General features: G+C 35.5%; 1 protein-coding gene across 4 annotated transcripts in view; it reads right to left on the bottom strand.

Annotated features, from left to right (window-relative positions):
- The window catches only part of WDPCP (WD repeat containing planar cell polarity effector), a 447045-nt gene that overhangs the window by 75788 nt on the left and 354124 nt on the right, over positions 1–17133 (bottom strand). The window lies entirely within an intron of this gene.

The following is a 17133-nucleotide window of genomic DNA, read 5'->3' as shown; positions in this document are numbered from 1 at the left end:
ACACCCATTAAACAACTCCTTATTTTTCTTTCCCTTCCTCTAAGCCCTGGTAACCACCATTTTGCTTTTTGTTTCTATAAATCTGACTACTTTGGATACTTCATTTAAGTGGTATCATATAGTATTTGCATTTATGTGACTGGCATATTTCCCTTTGCATAATGTCCTCATGGTTTATCCATGTTTTAGGATTCCCTTCCTTTTTAAGGCTGAATGATATTCCACCGTATGTATATACCACATTTTGTTTATCCATTTGCCCATCCATGGAAATCTGGATTGCTTCCAGCTTTTGGCTATTGTGAATAATTCTGTTATGAATATGGGTGTGCGGATATCTTTTTGATACCCTGATTATAATTCCTTTAGATACATAGCTATAAGTGGGGTTGCTGGGTCATATGTAAGTTCTATTTTTAATTTCTTAATTAATTTCTTTAATTAAATGTAAAGTTTTATTTAAGTAATCTCTGCACAGAATGTGGGGCTCAAACTCACAACCCCCAGATCAAGAGTCACATGCTTCTCCGACTGAGCCAGCCAGGTGCCCCAACTGTTTTTAATTAATGAACCACCATGTTGTTTTCATTGTGGTTGCACCATTTTACAATCCTACCAACAGTGCTCCAATTTTTCCACAACTTTGCCAACACTTGTCATTTTGTTTTTTTTTTTTTAAGATTTTATTTATTTATTTGAGAGAGAGAGAATGAGAGATAGAGAGCACGAGAGGGAAGAGGGTCAGAGGGAGAAGCAGACTCCCCGCTGAGCAGGGAGCCCAATGTGGGACTCGATCCCGGGACTCCAGGATCATGACCTGAGCCGAAGGCAGTCGCTTAACCAACTGAGCCACCTAGGCGCCCAACACTTGTCATTTTGGTATATATATTTTTTTATTATAGCCATCCTAATGGGTATGAGATGATAACTTGTTATAGTTTTGATTTTGCATTTCCATAATTATCAGTGATGTTGAACATTTTTTCATGTCCTTATTGACCATTTATTTATCTTCATTGGTGAAATATCTATTCAAGTCCATTTGCCCATTTTTGAATCAGGTTGTTTGATTTTTGTTGTGGAGTTTTAGGAGTACTTTATATATTGTGGGTATTAATCCCTTATCAGATATATGATTTTCAAGTATTTTCTCCCATTTCATGGGTTGCCTTTTCATTCCATTGATAATGTCCTTTGATGAAAAAAAGTTTTAAATTTTGATGCAGTCCAATTTATTTTTACTTTTGTTGCCTATACTTTTGGTAACCATTGCCAAATCCAATGTCATGAAACTTTCTCCCTGTTTTTTTCCCTAAAAGTTTTGTGGTTTAGGTTTTACATTTAGGTCTTTGATACATTTTGAGTTAATTTTCATATATGGTACAAGTTAAGGGTCCAACTTCATTTTTTAAAATATGGATATCCAGTTTTCCAAGCACCATTTGTTGAAAAGATTTTCCTTCTCCCCACTGAATGGACACAGAACCCTTGTTGAAAATCATTTGACCATATATGTAAGGGTTTATTTCTGGGCTATTTTATTGCATCAGTCTATCTGTCTGTTTTTATGCCAGTATTATATTGTTTTGATTACTGTAGCTTTGTGTAGTAAGTTTTGAAATGAAGTGTGAGTCCTTCAGCTTTATTATTTCTTAAAATTACTTTAATTCTTCAGGGTCTCTTGAGATTCCATATGAATTTTAGGATGGGTTTTTCTGTCTCTGTAAAATATGTCATTGGGATTTTGATAAGGATTACATTGAATCTGTAGATTCCTTTGGGATGTATGGACATTTTAAAAATAAATCCTACAACCCATACACAAAAGGGATGCTTTTTCACTTAGTACTGTGTTTATTTTCTTTCAGCAGTGTTTTCTACTTTTCAGTGTGTAAGTCTTTCACCTCCTTAGGTTTATTCCTAAGATTTTTATTTTTCTTGATGCTCTTGTAAACAGAATTATTTTTAAAATTTTCTTTACAAATTGTTCACTAAAAAATTCTTTTAGCTTTTTATTTAAATTCTAGTTAGTTAACATATAGTGTAATATTAGTTTCAGGTATACTATACAGTGATTCAACACTTCCATACAATACCCAGTGCTTATCACAGCAAGCACACTCCTTAATCCCCATCACCTGTTTTACCCATCCTCCCACCCACCTCCCCTCTGGCAATCATCAGTTTCTTCTCTGTAGTTAAGAGTCTGTTTCTGATTTGGATGCCTTTTATTTATTTTATTTCCCAATTGCTCTGGCTGGGACTTCCAGTACTGTGTTGAAAAGAAATAGAGAAGAGGGCATCCTCATCTTGTTCATGATTGTAGAGGAAACGCTTTCAGTTTTTCACTATTGACTATGATGTTAGCTGTGGGATTTTAATAATTTTAGTATGGGTCTTTTTTATGTCAAGGTAGTTTCCTTCTAGATTTAGTTTATTGAGTTTCTTTCATAAATGGGTATTGAGTTTTGCCAAATGCCTTTTCTGTATCAATTGAGAAATATATAGTTTCTGTCCCTTATTCTGTTAATGTGGTATTAAATCAATTTATTTTTGTAGGTTGAACTATCCTTGCATTTCAGAAATAAATTACTTGGAGTATAGTTTTTTTATTTTTATTTATTTATTTATTTATTTTTTAAAAAAAGATTTTATTTATTTATTTGAGAGAGAGAAACAGCACGAGAGGGGAGAGGGTCAGAGGGAGAAGCAGGCTCCCCGCTGAGCTGGGAGCCCGACATGGGACTTGATCCCAGGACTCCGGGATCATGACCCAAACCGAAGGCAGTCACCCAACCCAACTGAGCCACCCAGGCGCCCTGGAATATAGTCTTTTTAATATGCTGCTGAATTTGGTTTAGTAGTATTTTGTTAAGAATTTTGTATCAACGTTCATCAGAGATATTGGTCTGTTCCTTAGTGCCTTTGTCTGGCTTTGGTTTTAGGGTGCTAAGAGAGTGGGGGAGGGACATCAAAATATCCCTAAATTGAGAAGGCACTTTGAGACAGGAAAACAAAGGAGGTGACTCTATACAGTTTACACAGAGTTTTATTAAGATAACTTACTGATGGGGGAGATCAGGTAGAGGATGATTCATGGCAGCTGCACAGTTATTCTCCACAAAATCCAGACCTTAGTGCATAGATTTTATTAGAGCAAGGGGACACAAAGAAGGACAGTGCAGTGAGATCAGAGGGTTCACATGCACCTCAAAGGGATGCATGCACCTAATTGACAGCTAACCTTTAATTAGATCCAGTGGCACCACCTGTGTGTCAGGCAAGAGAAAGACTGTGTTATTGCTAACAGATTCATGGGAGGCCAGAACATGCCTCCCCCGCTATCCTGACCTTGGCAGGCTTTCTAAGGTATGTATATTAATCTCCAAGGGGTCTGGAATATGTCACCCCAAGTGAGGTCATCAAGTGAACATGAACAAGATGGAGGGCCAAAGATGAAATCAGTATTGTCAGTAATAGAGCAATGATGACTTCATAGAATGAGTTTGGGATGTGTTTCCTTTTCAAATTTTTGTACAAGTTTGAGAAGGATTGGTGTTAATTCTTCTTTTAATGTGTAGTAGAATTTCCAGTAAAGCCATCAAGTCCTGGACTTTTCTTTTTGATTTAACCATTTCTAGAATTTATCCATTTCTTCTAGGTTTTACAATTTGTGGGCATGGAATTGTTCATAGTATATTTAGAATCCTTTTTATTTCTGTGGTATTTGTTGTAACAGCCCCTTTCATTTTTGATTTTCATTTTTTGAGTCATTCCTTTTTTTCCCTTAATCTAGCTAATGATTTGTCAATTTTTGTTGAAGTTAAAAAAAACAACTCTTAGTTTCCTTGGTCTTTGCTGTTGTTTTTCTGGTCTCCATTTCATTTATTTCAGCTTTGATCTTTGTTATTTGCTTCCTTCTGTTGACTTGGGGCTTAGTTCTTTTTCTAGTTCCTGTGGTGTAAAGTTAGGTTGTTGATCTGAGATCTTTCTTCTTCTTAATGTAAACATTTAATGATATAAACTCTCTTAGCACTGCTTTTGCTTCATCCCATAAGTTTGGGTATGTTGTGTTTTCATTTTAATTTTTCTCAAGATATTTTCTAATTTCCCTTGTGATTTCTTCTTTGACCCATTGGTTATTTAAAAGTGTGTTGTTTAATATCCATGTTATGATGGTTAATTTTATGTGTCAACTTGACTGAGCTAAGGGATGCCTGTAGGCAGTAAAACATTATTTTTGGGTATGTCTGTGAGTGGGTTCATGAAGCAATTAGCATTTGAATCAGTAGAATGAGTAAAGAAGTCTACTCTTACCAATGTGGACAGTTACCATCCGGTCTACTGAAGGCCCAAATGGAACAAAAAAAACAGAGAAAGGATGAACTGTCCCTTTTTTTCTTAACTGGTATATCCATCTTCTCCTGCCTTCTGACATTGGAACTCCTGGTTCATGGGCCTTTGGTCTCTGGAACTTGTACCAGTGGTGCCCAACCCCACCCTCCCCTCCTCCCCCTTCTCAAGCCTTTGGCTCCAGACTGGGAGTTATACCCTTGGCTCATCTGGTTCTCAGGCCTTCACACTCGGGACTGAATTACACCACCAGCTTTCTTGGTTCTCAAGCTTGCAGATGGCATATTGTGGGACTTCTCAGTCTCCACAATCATGTGAGCCAATTCTCATAATAAATCCCCTCGTGTATCTATATATATATATTCTATTTGTGCTGTTTCTCTGGAGAACCCTAATACACACATATTTACAGATTTTTAGTTTTCCTTCTGCTGTAGATTTCTAGTTTTATTCCACTGTGTTAAGAAAAGATACCTTTTATGATTGCAGTCTTTTTAATATTGTTAATACTTGGGTTTTTGTGCCTGACTTAAGGTCTGTCCAGCAGAATGTTGCATGTGCACTTGAGAAGAATATATTTTACATTGTTGTGTGAGTGTTCTGCATATGTCTGTTAGGTCCACTTGGTGTATAGTATTGTTCAATTCCTCTCTTACTGATCTTCTGTCTGGTTGTTCTTCTATTATTGAAAGATGGGTATTGAAGTCTCCCACTATTAATTTGTTACTCTCCATTTCTCTTATCAATTCTGTCAGTTTTTGCTAAATAAATATTTATAATTGTTATATCCTCTTTGTGAGTTGTTCTTTTTATCATTATATAATACACTTCTCTGTCTCTTGTGACAGTTTTTGACTTAAAATCTATTTGTCTGATATTAGACAACTCTGCTGTCTTATCATTTGTACAGAATATCTTTTTCCATCCTTTCACTTTCAGCCTGTTGTTGGATCTTGTTTTTTTAATCTACTCAGCCAATCTGTTTTTTGATTGGGGATTTTAATCCATTTACATTTAAACTAATTATTGATACAGAAGGATTTACCAATGACATTTTGTTACTTGTCTTCTAATGTCTTACAGCTTTTTTGTCCTTTGTCTTACTGCATTTTTTTTATTTCTTTGTGTTTTTTGTTAGTGATATGCTGATATGCTGATTTCCTTTTTTGTGCATTCTATAGTTTTTCTTTTGGCTATAATTTTGATTACATAAAATATTTTAAAAGTTAAAAAATCTATTTTAAACTGATAACTTTAATTACACACAAAAACCTTACTCCTTTACAGTTCTGCCCCTGTCATTTGTTATTGTTACAAATTATATCTTTATATATTGTGTACCTGTTAACATAGATTTACAGGGTTTTGGGGAGTTTTTGTCTTTTATATTCTATATAAGAATTAAAAGTAGATTTATGCAGTTAATAATACAGGATTCTATATTTGTTCATGTATTTAGCTTTCTTTACTGGGTAACCTTATACTTTCATATGACTTCATGTTGCTGTCTAGCATTTTTCTGTTTCAATTTGCAGGACTCTCTAGCATTTTTTTTTTTTTTTTGTATGGCAGATAAGTGGTACTGAATTTCTTCAGCTTTTATTTGGGAAGATCTTAATTTCTTCTTCAGTTTCAAAGCACATTTTTACAGGACACAATAATCTTGGTTGGTAGTTTTTTTCTTCTAGCACTTTTAGTATACTATCCCATTCTCTTGTAATCTTGTAAAAGCAAGGTTTCTGCTGAGAAATCTGATAATCTTACTGAGGCTCCTCTGTACATGATGAGTCCTTTTTCTCTTGCTGTTTTCAAGATTCTCTTTGACTTTTAACAGTTAGGTTATAATGTAGGTCTCTGTGGTTTTGCTAGTTGGAATCATTTGAGTTTTTGAGTTTGTGTTTTGATTTCTTTCCTCAGATTTGGGAGGTTTTCAGCTATTATTTTTTTCAAATGACCTCTCTGTCCTTTCTCTTTTCCTTCTGGGACTCCTATAATGCATATATTGGCCTCTTTGATGGTGTCCCATACGTCTCTTAGGCTCTCTTCACCTTTCTTCATTCTTTTTTTCTTTTTGTTTCTCTGACTCAAAGAATTCAAATGACCTGTGTTCAGTTTTACCAGTTCTTTCTTCTGCCTGATCAAGTCTGTTTTTGAACTCCTTTGATGAATTTTTCAGTTCGGTTATATATTTTTCAGCTGCAGAATTTGTGGAGTTTTTTTCTTTTAATATTTTCTATCTCTTTGCAGATATACTTTTTGTTCATGCATTGTTTTCCTCATTTGTGTAGTTACCTGTGTTCTCTCTAAGGTTATAAATCATTTTTATGATAATTACTTTAAGTTCTTAGGAACTTTATACATATGCATTTCTTTATCTTCAATTTCTGGGGCTTATTTTTAATCCTTTGATCAAGCCATGTTTCTCTGTTTCTTTGTATGCCTTGTTGTCTTTTCTTGAGATTTTTTCATTTGAAAAAATAGCCATCTCTCCTAGTCTTTATGGACTGGTTTTGTTGAGGGAAAGATCTTTACCAAACAGACTAGCTAGAGGTTCTGGGGCCTCTCGGTCCTTTTCTGATGTGTCTTCCTTGAGGGTGTGTGTGCTTTCATTTTAGTATATATGGGTGCTTTTGATTGTCTTGATTTTCCCTCCCCCCCCAGGGATTTTTGTTTCTATTTCTATTAAATTACTCTGCCCTTATTCTCTTGCTCTGACTAGTGCCTGCCTGCATGACTGCAGAACCTCTGCTGTTTCATTGCACCAAGGCCCTCACCTGTTTTCAGTGGCCTCCAACCTGATATGCAAACTATACTGCTGTCATTCTTATCAACACCCTGGGCCAGGAAGGATAGAAATCAGTTCCTTGTGCAGCTCCCAGAGAAGTCAGAACACTGTACTTAAGTTCCACTGTATTTCTTCTGTTTCAAGGGAGGGGCTGGTTCCTGGGTGACAGTCTTCCTATTGTACCATGCTGCCCGAGGAGAGAGGTATTGTGTAGGCTAAGCAAAATGCAATGAACTTTTTTACTCTTATTGGAAACTACCCCCTTGGTGTGGGTCCTATAGCCCCGTTTCTAAAGTTCTCACAAAGATATTTTGTTTCTTATATTGCTGTTAAGTTGGTGTCTTCATGGGAGAACAGGGGCCTGAAGCTTCCTATCTTTCTGAAGTCACCCCTTCCACAGCGAAGTCATTAGTTTCCATAATATGTGTGTAAAACTGTAACAGGTAAAAACTAAATGCTTGGGCGCCTGGGTGGCTCAGTTGGTTAAGCAACTGCCTTTGGCTCAGTTCATGATCTTGGAGTCCCGGGATCAAGTCCCACATCGGGCTCCCTGCTCAGCGGGGAGTCTGCTTCTCCCTCTGACCCTCCTCCCTCTCATGCTCTCTGTCTCTCATTCTCTCTCCCAAATAAATAAAAAATCTTAAAAAAAAACTAAATGCTTTTACGTAGACAAAGATGATTGCATTTATTCTCACATTGAGTCCTTTTCTCAATTCCTATTGTTACCAGTTTTTTTTTATGTCCATTACAAAATACATATGGTTTAGATTCCAATAATTTTCAGTAATAAATTCTTCTTGGAGATCTGTTAGTATTATCTTAAGGAAGAAAATGTTTGTAGGAAGTGTTTTCATAAGCAAACTTACTTTCCAGAATACCATTACATGTGCCATTTTTACTCTTTGCTATTCATAAACTTGAAATGAGAATGTATAAATCTCTGCCAATAAACAGAGTTCTCAGGTGGTTCCATTTTCAAATGTGAAAGTAAGCTTTGGTTATTCATATAAGCGAACTTTCATTGAGAGTCTGCTCTATGCAGGTTGCTCTACTGATTGATTGGGGGATATAAACATCAAAATGAAATAATCCCTGTCCTTGATGGGCTTACAGTTTGATAGCAGGATAGGGAAATGGTCAGAAGAAATAAAGACTAACAACATAGACGCAGAGTGGAAAAGTTCTTGGAAGATACTAAAAGGCTTATTTTGGGTTCTTTGTGCTTATAAAATGCTTAAATTGTGCTTTCTTGAATATAAAGTGAAAGTAAGATGCACAGTAGCAGTAAATGATTATTGTTGCAGTTGGGAGAAATGTCAGCAGAAGGGAAGAACAGTTAGTAAAAAAAGATTAATTCAACAGTCTTTTTAGTCTTAAATTAACTATTTTAAGTCAGATGGTCTTAGATTATAGCTGTACTAGTGTGGTTTTATTTAAAAATATAATATTGAGCTTACTAAATTTCTGGGAAGGTTGTAGGCATGACTAGTAGTTTGGTGCCACCTAGTAAACAAGGCATAAAGTCTTACACTAGGAAGCTACAAAGAGGCAGAATTTTGTTTAGGGTAAAGCCAGAGGATTGGGTAGGGAGAGGTTATAGACTTAGTGATCTATTACTTTTATGGAGAGGAAGAGTTTGGGCTAAAGCTTACTGAATTGGGTAACTTCATGTGTTTGCTAGAAAGCAGGAATTATCTAGAATTTTGTTTTGTTTTCCTAAAGCAAAAGATTTTAAACTGGTAGTCCATATACCCAATTCAGTTTCTAGATGTATACATGTATATAATTATCTTCTAAGAACAAAGCTTTATTTAAAAGAAAAAAACACCAAAAACCTAACACTTCTTAAAAGATTATGTCTGGGGGCTTTCTGAATTGTTTAAAAGATCAGTATGAAGAATTCTTGTAAACAGTTCTTACTTGGTCTGTGTCCTTTTAACTTAAAAGGCTTTACAGTATAATTGCTCTGTAAATATCAGAATTTTCTGTATGTTGTGCAGTGTACACAAAGAAGCCTTCAAATGGCTTACCTTGTACTTACCAACTTGTTTATTTTTATGCCTCCAAAAAGCTGTATTTTTTTACAAGAGCAGCTGCTACTTTGTAAATATTTTAATGGCTTCTGTTAAGTAGAGCTGTCAGTTTAACAAACAATGTTATAAAAGATTTTCATTCTTCTGTGTATTGCATATCTTGAAATGTGCTTTACCCTGAAAATCTCTGGGAGATTTTAGACTGGAACGGATATCTCCTTTGAAGGTGCAAAGCCAACAAAAGAAGAGATTTAAAGAGCAGTGTATAAGATAACCAAGGAAATAGTGCCATTTATTTCAGAACACAAATGTATGACAGCAATAAGTTCTCTTAGCACACATCTCCTTTTTTGAACTCAATTGCAAATTTAAAGTCTGTTCAAATTAATAAACTGACACAGGCAATATGATAATTACTGACCATTATCTGAGTTTTATTCTTGGCTGTGCCATCCGATCTTGGACAGGTCACCTAACTTCTCAGATTGTTGGTAAGGGTTTTAGAAATGGGCATCTTGTATACTGTTGATTGTATACTGTTGTAAATCAACAGGGAAATTTGGCAGTATGCATAAAAATAAAAATATTTCTCTCTTTGGCCTAGAAATACTGTACCTTGAAATTTATCCTAAACACTAGCATAATGTGTACAAAGATATTTACAAGGGTATTTTTATTTATGCCAGCTTGTTATTTAAACATACCTCCCCCCACCCCAGAAATCTTATCATGGAATTTCAACATGTCTGAAACTAAAGAGAACAGTATAATGAACCCTTAGCTAGTTCTCTGTTATCCAGCTTCAACAATTACCAGGAATAGTCAGTCTTATTTCTTCTCAATCCTCTACCACTTCCACACTCTAACCACTGGAATAATAATTGAAGCAAATCCTGGACAGATCATTTTGCTTGAAATATTTTATATTGTATCCCTTAAAAGATAAGTGATTCCCCTTTTTTATTATTTTTTGTTGAAGTATATTAATATCTTAGTTTCAGGTACAATTCTATGCTTTTACTCAGTGTTTATTAAGGTAAATGTACTCTTAATCCACTTTATTTTACCCGTTCCTTCATCCGGTTCTTCTCTGGCAACCACCACTTCATTTTCTGTATTTAAGAGTGTGTTTTCTTGTTTCTCTTTTTTTCTTCAGTTCATTTGTTTCTTAAATTCCACGTATGAATGAACTCATATGGTATTTGTCTTTCTCTGACTTATTTTATTTAGTATTATTTTAAGTAGATACATAGTAGTAGAAATGCTGGATTGTATGCTATTTCTATTTTTAATTTTTTAAAGATTTTATTTATTTGAGAGCAAGAGATAGCAAGAGAGAACATGAGCGGGGGTGGGGGAGAGGGAAAAGCCGGCTCCCTGCTGAGCAGGGAGCCCGACGCGGGGCTTGTTCCCAGGACCCTTGGGACCATGACCTGAGCCGAAGGCAGACACTTAACAACTGAGCAACGCAGGTGCCCCTATTTTTAATTTTCTGAGGAGTATCTATACTGTTTTCCACAGTGGCTGCACCAATTTGCATTCCCACCAACAGTGCACAAGAGTTCCTTTTCCTCCATATCCTCTCCAACACGTTACTTCTTGTCTTTTTGATTTTAGACATTCTGACAGGTGTGAGGTGGTATGTATGTCTTTGTGGTTTCAGTTTGATGATTAGTTATGTTGAGTATCTCTTCATGTGTCCACTGGCTATCTGTATGACTTCTTTGGAAAAATTTCTATTCAGGTCCTCTGCCCATATTTCAATTGTATTATTTGGGGGGGGGGATTAAGATGTATAACTTTTTTTTTTCTTTAAAGGTTTTATTTATTTATTTATTTGAGAGAGAGAGTGAGAAACAGCATGAGAGGGGAGAGGGTCAGAGGGAGAAGCAGGCTCTCCGATGAGCCAGGAGCCTGATGTGGGACTCGATCCCAGGACTCTGGGATCATGACCTGAGCTGAAGGCAGTCACTTAACCAACTGAGCCACCCAGGCACCCCAAGATGTATAACTTCTTTATATATTTTTGTTATTAACCCCTTATCAGATATGTCATTTGCAAATATCTTCTCCCATTCAGTAGGTTGTCTTTTTGTTTTGTGGATGGTTTCCTTTACTGTGCAGAAGATTTTGTTTTGGTCCAGTAGTTTAATTTTGCTTTTGCTTCCCTTGCCAGAGGAGACATATCTAGAAAAATGTTTCTGCGGCCAATGTCAAAGATATTACTGCCTATATATTCTTCTAGGAGTTTTATGGTTTTATGTCTCAGATTTAGGTCTTTCATTCATTTTGAGTTTATATATGGCTTAAGAAAGTGGTCCGTTTTCATTTTTTATGTAGCTGTCCAGTTTTCCCAACACCATTTGTTGAAGAGGCTGTCTTTTCCCCATTGTATATTCTTGCCTCATTTGTCGTAGATTGACTATAAAAGTATGTGTTTATTTCTGATCAAAAACTAATGATGTAATATATGGTGATTAACATAACAATAAAAAAAATTTGAAAAAAAAAAGTTACTCAATTTTTAAAATTCCATGCCAAAAAAAAAAAAAAAGTATGTGTTTATTTCTGGACTCTCTATTCTGTTCCTGGATCTGTATGTCTGTTATTATGCCAGTATCATACTGTTTTGATTTCTGCAGCTTTGTAGTATATATTGAAATTTGGGATTGTGATATCTCCAGTTTTATTTTCTTCTCAAGATTGATTTGGCTATTTGAGGTCTTTTGCGGTTCCATACAATTTTTTTTTTTTTTGTAGATTCCATACAATCTACAGTTTGGGTAGTTTTTTTTTTTAATTAATTTATTTTTGAGACAGAGAGCAAGCGGAGTGGGGGGGGTTGGGAGAGGAGAGGAAGAGAGAGAGAATCTTAAGAGAAACTTAAGAATCTTAAGTGCTCCACACCCAGCACAGAGTCTGAAGAGGGGCTTGATCTCATGAGCTGGGATCATGACCTGAGCTGAAATCAGAAGTCAGACACTTAACTGACTGAGCCACCCAAGTGTCCCTAGATTGCTTTGGGTAGTATGGACATTTTAACAATATTGGTTTTTCCAATCCATGGGCATGCAATATCTTTCCATTTGTTGTGCTATTTTGTTTGATGCTTGGTTTGGTTTCTCTCTCTCTCTCTTTTTTTTTTAATAGAAACTACATCATTATTTAATACTGATATTGTCAGTTTAAGTTCAGGTCTCCAGCAATTTTTCTTTTTCATCAGTGTTACTGTACTTCTATCATCATTCTCCTATGTTGAAAATCTTAGTTCTTAATAATATTATCATTATCATTTGCTTTATTCTGTACCACATGTGTGACTCTTGGGTTCTCAATAATACTGCTGCTGATATGATTATAAAACAGTTAAAGATTTTTTTTTGAAAGACTGTTTTTATCCTTGGGGTATACCTATTTGAGATGCAGAGTTACAAATATTGTATTTTTAAAAGTCACTTGGAATAATTCCTTCATTATTATGGCAACAGTTGGATATGTAGTTAGCTTTGCTTCATTTCAGGATTATTTTTTTTAGATTTTATTTATTTGAGAGAGAGAGAGAATGAGAAAGAGAGAGAGAGAGCATGAGAGGGGGAAGGGTCAGAGGGAGAAGCAGATTCCTGCCAAGAAGGGAGCCTGATATGGAACTCGATCCCAGGACCCCAGGATCATGACTTGAGCCGAAGGCAGCTGTTTAACCAACTGAGCCACCCAGGTTTGTTTGTTCATTTGTTTGGTTTTTTAGAATCCACATAAACATGAAGTCATGTGGTATGTGTCTTTCTCTGTGTGACATTTCACTTAGCATAATACCTTCTAAGTTCAACCATGTTGTTGCAAATGGCAAAATTTCATTCTTTTTTATGGGTGAATAATACTCCATTGTGTGTGTGTATGTGTTTGTGCGTGTGTATATATACATATATATCACATTTTCTTTATCCATTGATCCATCAATGGACACAGGTTGCTTGGCTATGTAAATGATGCTGCAGTGAACATGGGAGTGCAGATCTCTCTTCAAGATCCTGATTTTGGGGCACCTGGGTGGCTCAGTTGTTAAGCTTCTGCCTTCGGCTCAGGTCATGATCCCAGGGTCCTGAGATCGAGCCCCGCCTCGGGCTCCCTGCTCTGCAGAAAGCCTGCTTCTCCCTCTCCCACTTCCCCCGCTTGTGTTCCCTCTCTCGCTGTGTCTCTTTCTGTCAAATCAATCAATCAATCAATCTATCTACCTATCTTAAAAAAAAATCCTGATTTCACTTCCTTTGGATTTATACCTAGAAGTGGGATTGCTGGATCTTATGGTAGTTCTATTTTTAATTTTTTGAGGAACCTTCATAGTGTTTTCTATACTGGCTGCACCAATGTACATTCTAACAGGGCACAAGGGTTTCCTTTTTTCCACATCCTCACCAACAGTTGTTATTTGTTGTCTTTTTGATAATAGCCATTCTAACAGGTGTAAGGTGATGTCTCGTTGTAGTTTTGATTTGCATTTCCCTGCTGATTAGTGATGTTGAGCACCTTATTAGATTCTCTCCCCATTTTTAATTGGCTTGTTTAGGGTTTTTTGCTATTAAGTTGTATGAATTCTTTATATATTTTGGATATTAACTGCTTATCTGATAAAAGATTTGCAAATATTTTCTCCCATTCTGGAAGTTGCCCTGATAGTTTCCTTCAGTTATTTTTTATTTTTCAAGTGTTTTCTCCTTTAAATTTTCTAGTTATTTTAAGGCATTGTGTTTATTTGGTTTTGTGATACTTCTAGTTTAAGCTCCACTTCCGAAATGATTTTTTTCCCTTTTATTTCTAATTATTTTCTTAGTTTTTTTCATCTCTAAGAAATCTCACCTTAGTTATGAATTTCTCCAGTACTGATTTATATTGTTCTTTCATAACTTCATAATGTGTATTAATTTATTTAAGCTTACTTTAGAATATTAGGGTCCATTTTCATGTACTTGTGGGCATGTTTTTCTGGAGTGCTTTCATTCTAGGGAATTATCCTGCTCTTCTATTTTTTACAAGTAACTGTGTATGAAATTTGATGGTAACTTTTACTGTTACTCGTTTTTATGAGAAATTGGTTTTTCTACTTTTAAGAGGGCAGGAGGGGCCAAAATAACTTTTTAAAATCTTTGTAAGTTTGTATCACCGGGGTGTGTTTTGTTCAAGCAGTCAAAAATACAGTTTCCTATTATTGTCTTATTCTATGTAGGCTGCTGTACCAGAATACCACCAACCTGGGTAGCTTATAAACAACAGGGACTTACTTATTTTTATTTAAACTCACTTAGCCAACATATAGTACATCATTAGTTTCAGATGTAGTGTTCAATAATTTATCAGTTGCATATAACACCCATTGCTCATCACATCACATGCCCTACTTGGAACTTATTTAATATTGAAGACGAAGATGCTAACAAGATTTTTAAACAATATTTTTAAAAAACAAGATTTTTAAAAAATCCCAGTGACACATTTTCCCTTTGAAGCATAGAAATAAGTCCATGAAACAAGAATCAAAATAACCTATCAAAACAAGGGTTGTTAAACATGACAAGGCTAAATCCAGCCTGATGCCTGTTTTTCTCCGATCTATAAGCTAGGAATGATTTTTGTATTTTTAATGGTTGGAAAAAAGTCAAAAGAAAAATGTTTTTATTTTATTTTATTATGTTATGTTATTCACCATACATTACATCATTAGTTTTTGGTGTAGTGTTCCATAATTCATTGTTTGCATATAACACCCAGTACGTGCCCTCTTTAATACCCATCACACCAGGCTAACCCATCCCCCACCCCCCTCCCCTCTAGAACCCTCAGTTTGTTTCTCAGAGTCTATAGTCTCTCATGGTTCATCTGCCCCTCTGATTTCCCGCCCTTCATTTTTCCCTGTGAATTGTGTAAGACTTGTACCTCTGAAACAAATAATACATTATATGTTAAAAAAAAGAAGATAGTAGGAAGGGAGAAAAACAATGTTTTGTGACAAGTGAGTTTATATGAAATTTATATTTCAGTACCCACAAGTAAAGTTCTATTGGAACTCAGCCTTGATCATTCATTTACGTATTATCTATAGCTGCTTTTGCCCAATGGCAGGGTTGAGTAGTTGTGACAGAAACTATGGCCTGCAAAGTCTAAAATATTTACCATGTGTCTCTTTATAGAACAAAACGAGATAGAATATCTCATTAACCTGGAAAAGCTGGGTCCATTAAAATCCTAGGTTTTAGATCATCTCTTCAAATTTATTTTGGTTCTATCAGAGTGATCAATAAAACAATTGGTTTGATCCTCAATTAGAATTTTTCATTTTCATTCATGACTTTGGTAGGAACAACAAATACAGTATTTGAAATAGTTTTCTTTCTCCCTAACTAAAACCGTGCCTCTCAGCTGTCATCCTGGAGTAAAAGGGAAGACATATTTTGTGCTGGGCCACATAATTAATGGACCAGTGCACACACTGATGGGTTTAGATGAAAAGTGACTGAAATTTGAACTGTTAGCTTTCCCTTTCTTGTTACTTCAAAACTAGTTTGGGCTTAAACATCAACTTACAGGTGTTTATCTTTTCTGACTTGTCAGATAAATAGGCTTCCTGAGACATAGTTTTGTGGTTTGGTCCACCTCAAAAAGAAAATCCCAGTAATCCTGCAGTTGAATCCACAAAGACTAAACTACCTAATATCCCTTAAGGTTGCCTCCACCATTGACATATCCTTCATATTCATTCAGATATGAAAAATTATAAGTGTCACTATTGAATACTAAGTTACTGAGCAATCAAACTGAAAGATCTTTACCTCATAGTTTGAGCACTGATCAGAATTTGGTTTGGTAATTTATGGTAAAGGATTAAAACCTTAATACTTATCTAAAAGCTAGACATTTGAATTATTGCATTACTGAAATTTAGACCACAAAAGTTATTTTGTTGCAAGTAAGGTTTTTGATCAGGGAAAGAGGGATTATAAGGGATTTTCACTGATTATACTGGTACTCTATAAAATTTGAATTTTTTTTCAATTTCATACTTTATTAAGACTAGTTAAGATTAAATTATCTAATATTCAGTAGTAAATATTTAGAATATTATTAGTAAGCCAATAAAATGTAATACTGGTTTTTATCCCTTATTTCAGTTCAAAATTACACAGAAAAGTATAATGTCAATGTATATTTTTTCTGCATCTATTTTTTTTCCCCTTCAAAGATTCCATTTATTTATTAGAGAGAGAGAGAATGAGAGATAGAGAGCACGAGAGGGAAGAGGGTCAGAGGGAGAAGCAGACTCCCTGCCGAGCAGGGAGCCCGATGTGGGACTCGATCCCGGGACTCCAGGATCATGGCCTGAGCCAAAGGCAGTCGCTTAACCAACTGAGCCACCCAGGCGCCCCATCTATTTTAATATTTTAATGTAAAGTTAGGCATTTCTAATAAAATACATTATGCTTTAAAACAGACATTTTTCACCATAGGACTCCAGTGAAGTTTTTGGTATTGATAGCAATTTCTTTCTTTTTTTTTTAAGATTTTATTTATTATTTATCTGACAGAGAGAGACACAGCGAGAGCAGAAACACAAGCAGGGGGAGAGGGAGAGGGAGAAGCAGGCTTCCCGCCGAGCAGGGAGCCCAGTGTGGGGCTCGATCCCAGGACTCTGGGACCATGACCCGAGCCGAAGGCAGATGCCTAACGACTGAGCCACCCAGGTGCCCCAGCAATTTCAATTCAGTATATATTAACAGTGTTTTAAAATACTGGTTCGAAACTGCCAACAATTAATAAAATTATTTTCTTTCTCCTCAATCTGAACTAGCTGAACAATAATTAAGGGTGAATTAGCTCATTGTAATGTTTAAATGTATTTTATATATATATATATATATGCTCTCTCTATATGTTATATATATATATATATATATATATATATATATATATATA

This window comes from Callorhinus ursinus, unplaced genomic scaffold (genome assembly GCF_003265705.2).
Source record: "Callorhinus ursinus isolate GAN/ISIS: 27379988/994484 unplaced genomic scaffold, GSC_fseal_2.0 scaffold10, whole genome shotgun sequence".
In the NCBI taxonomy this organism is placed as follows: Eukaryota; Metazoa; Chordata; class Mammalia; order Carnivora; family Otariidae; genus Callorhinus; species Callorhinus ursinus.
The sequence above is the reverse complement of the archived record's forward strand: the minus strand, read 5'-3'. Positions and strand labels throughout refer to the sequence as shown.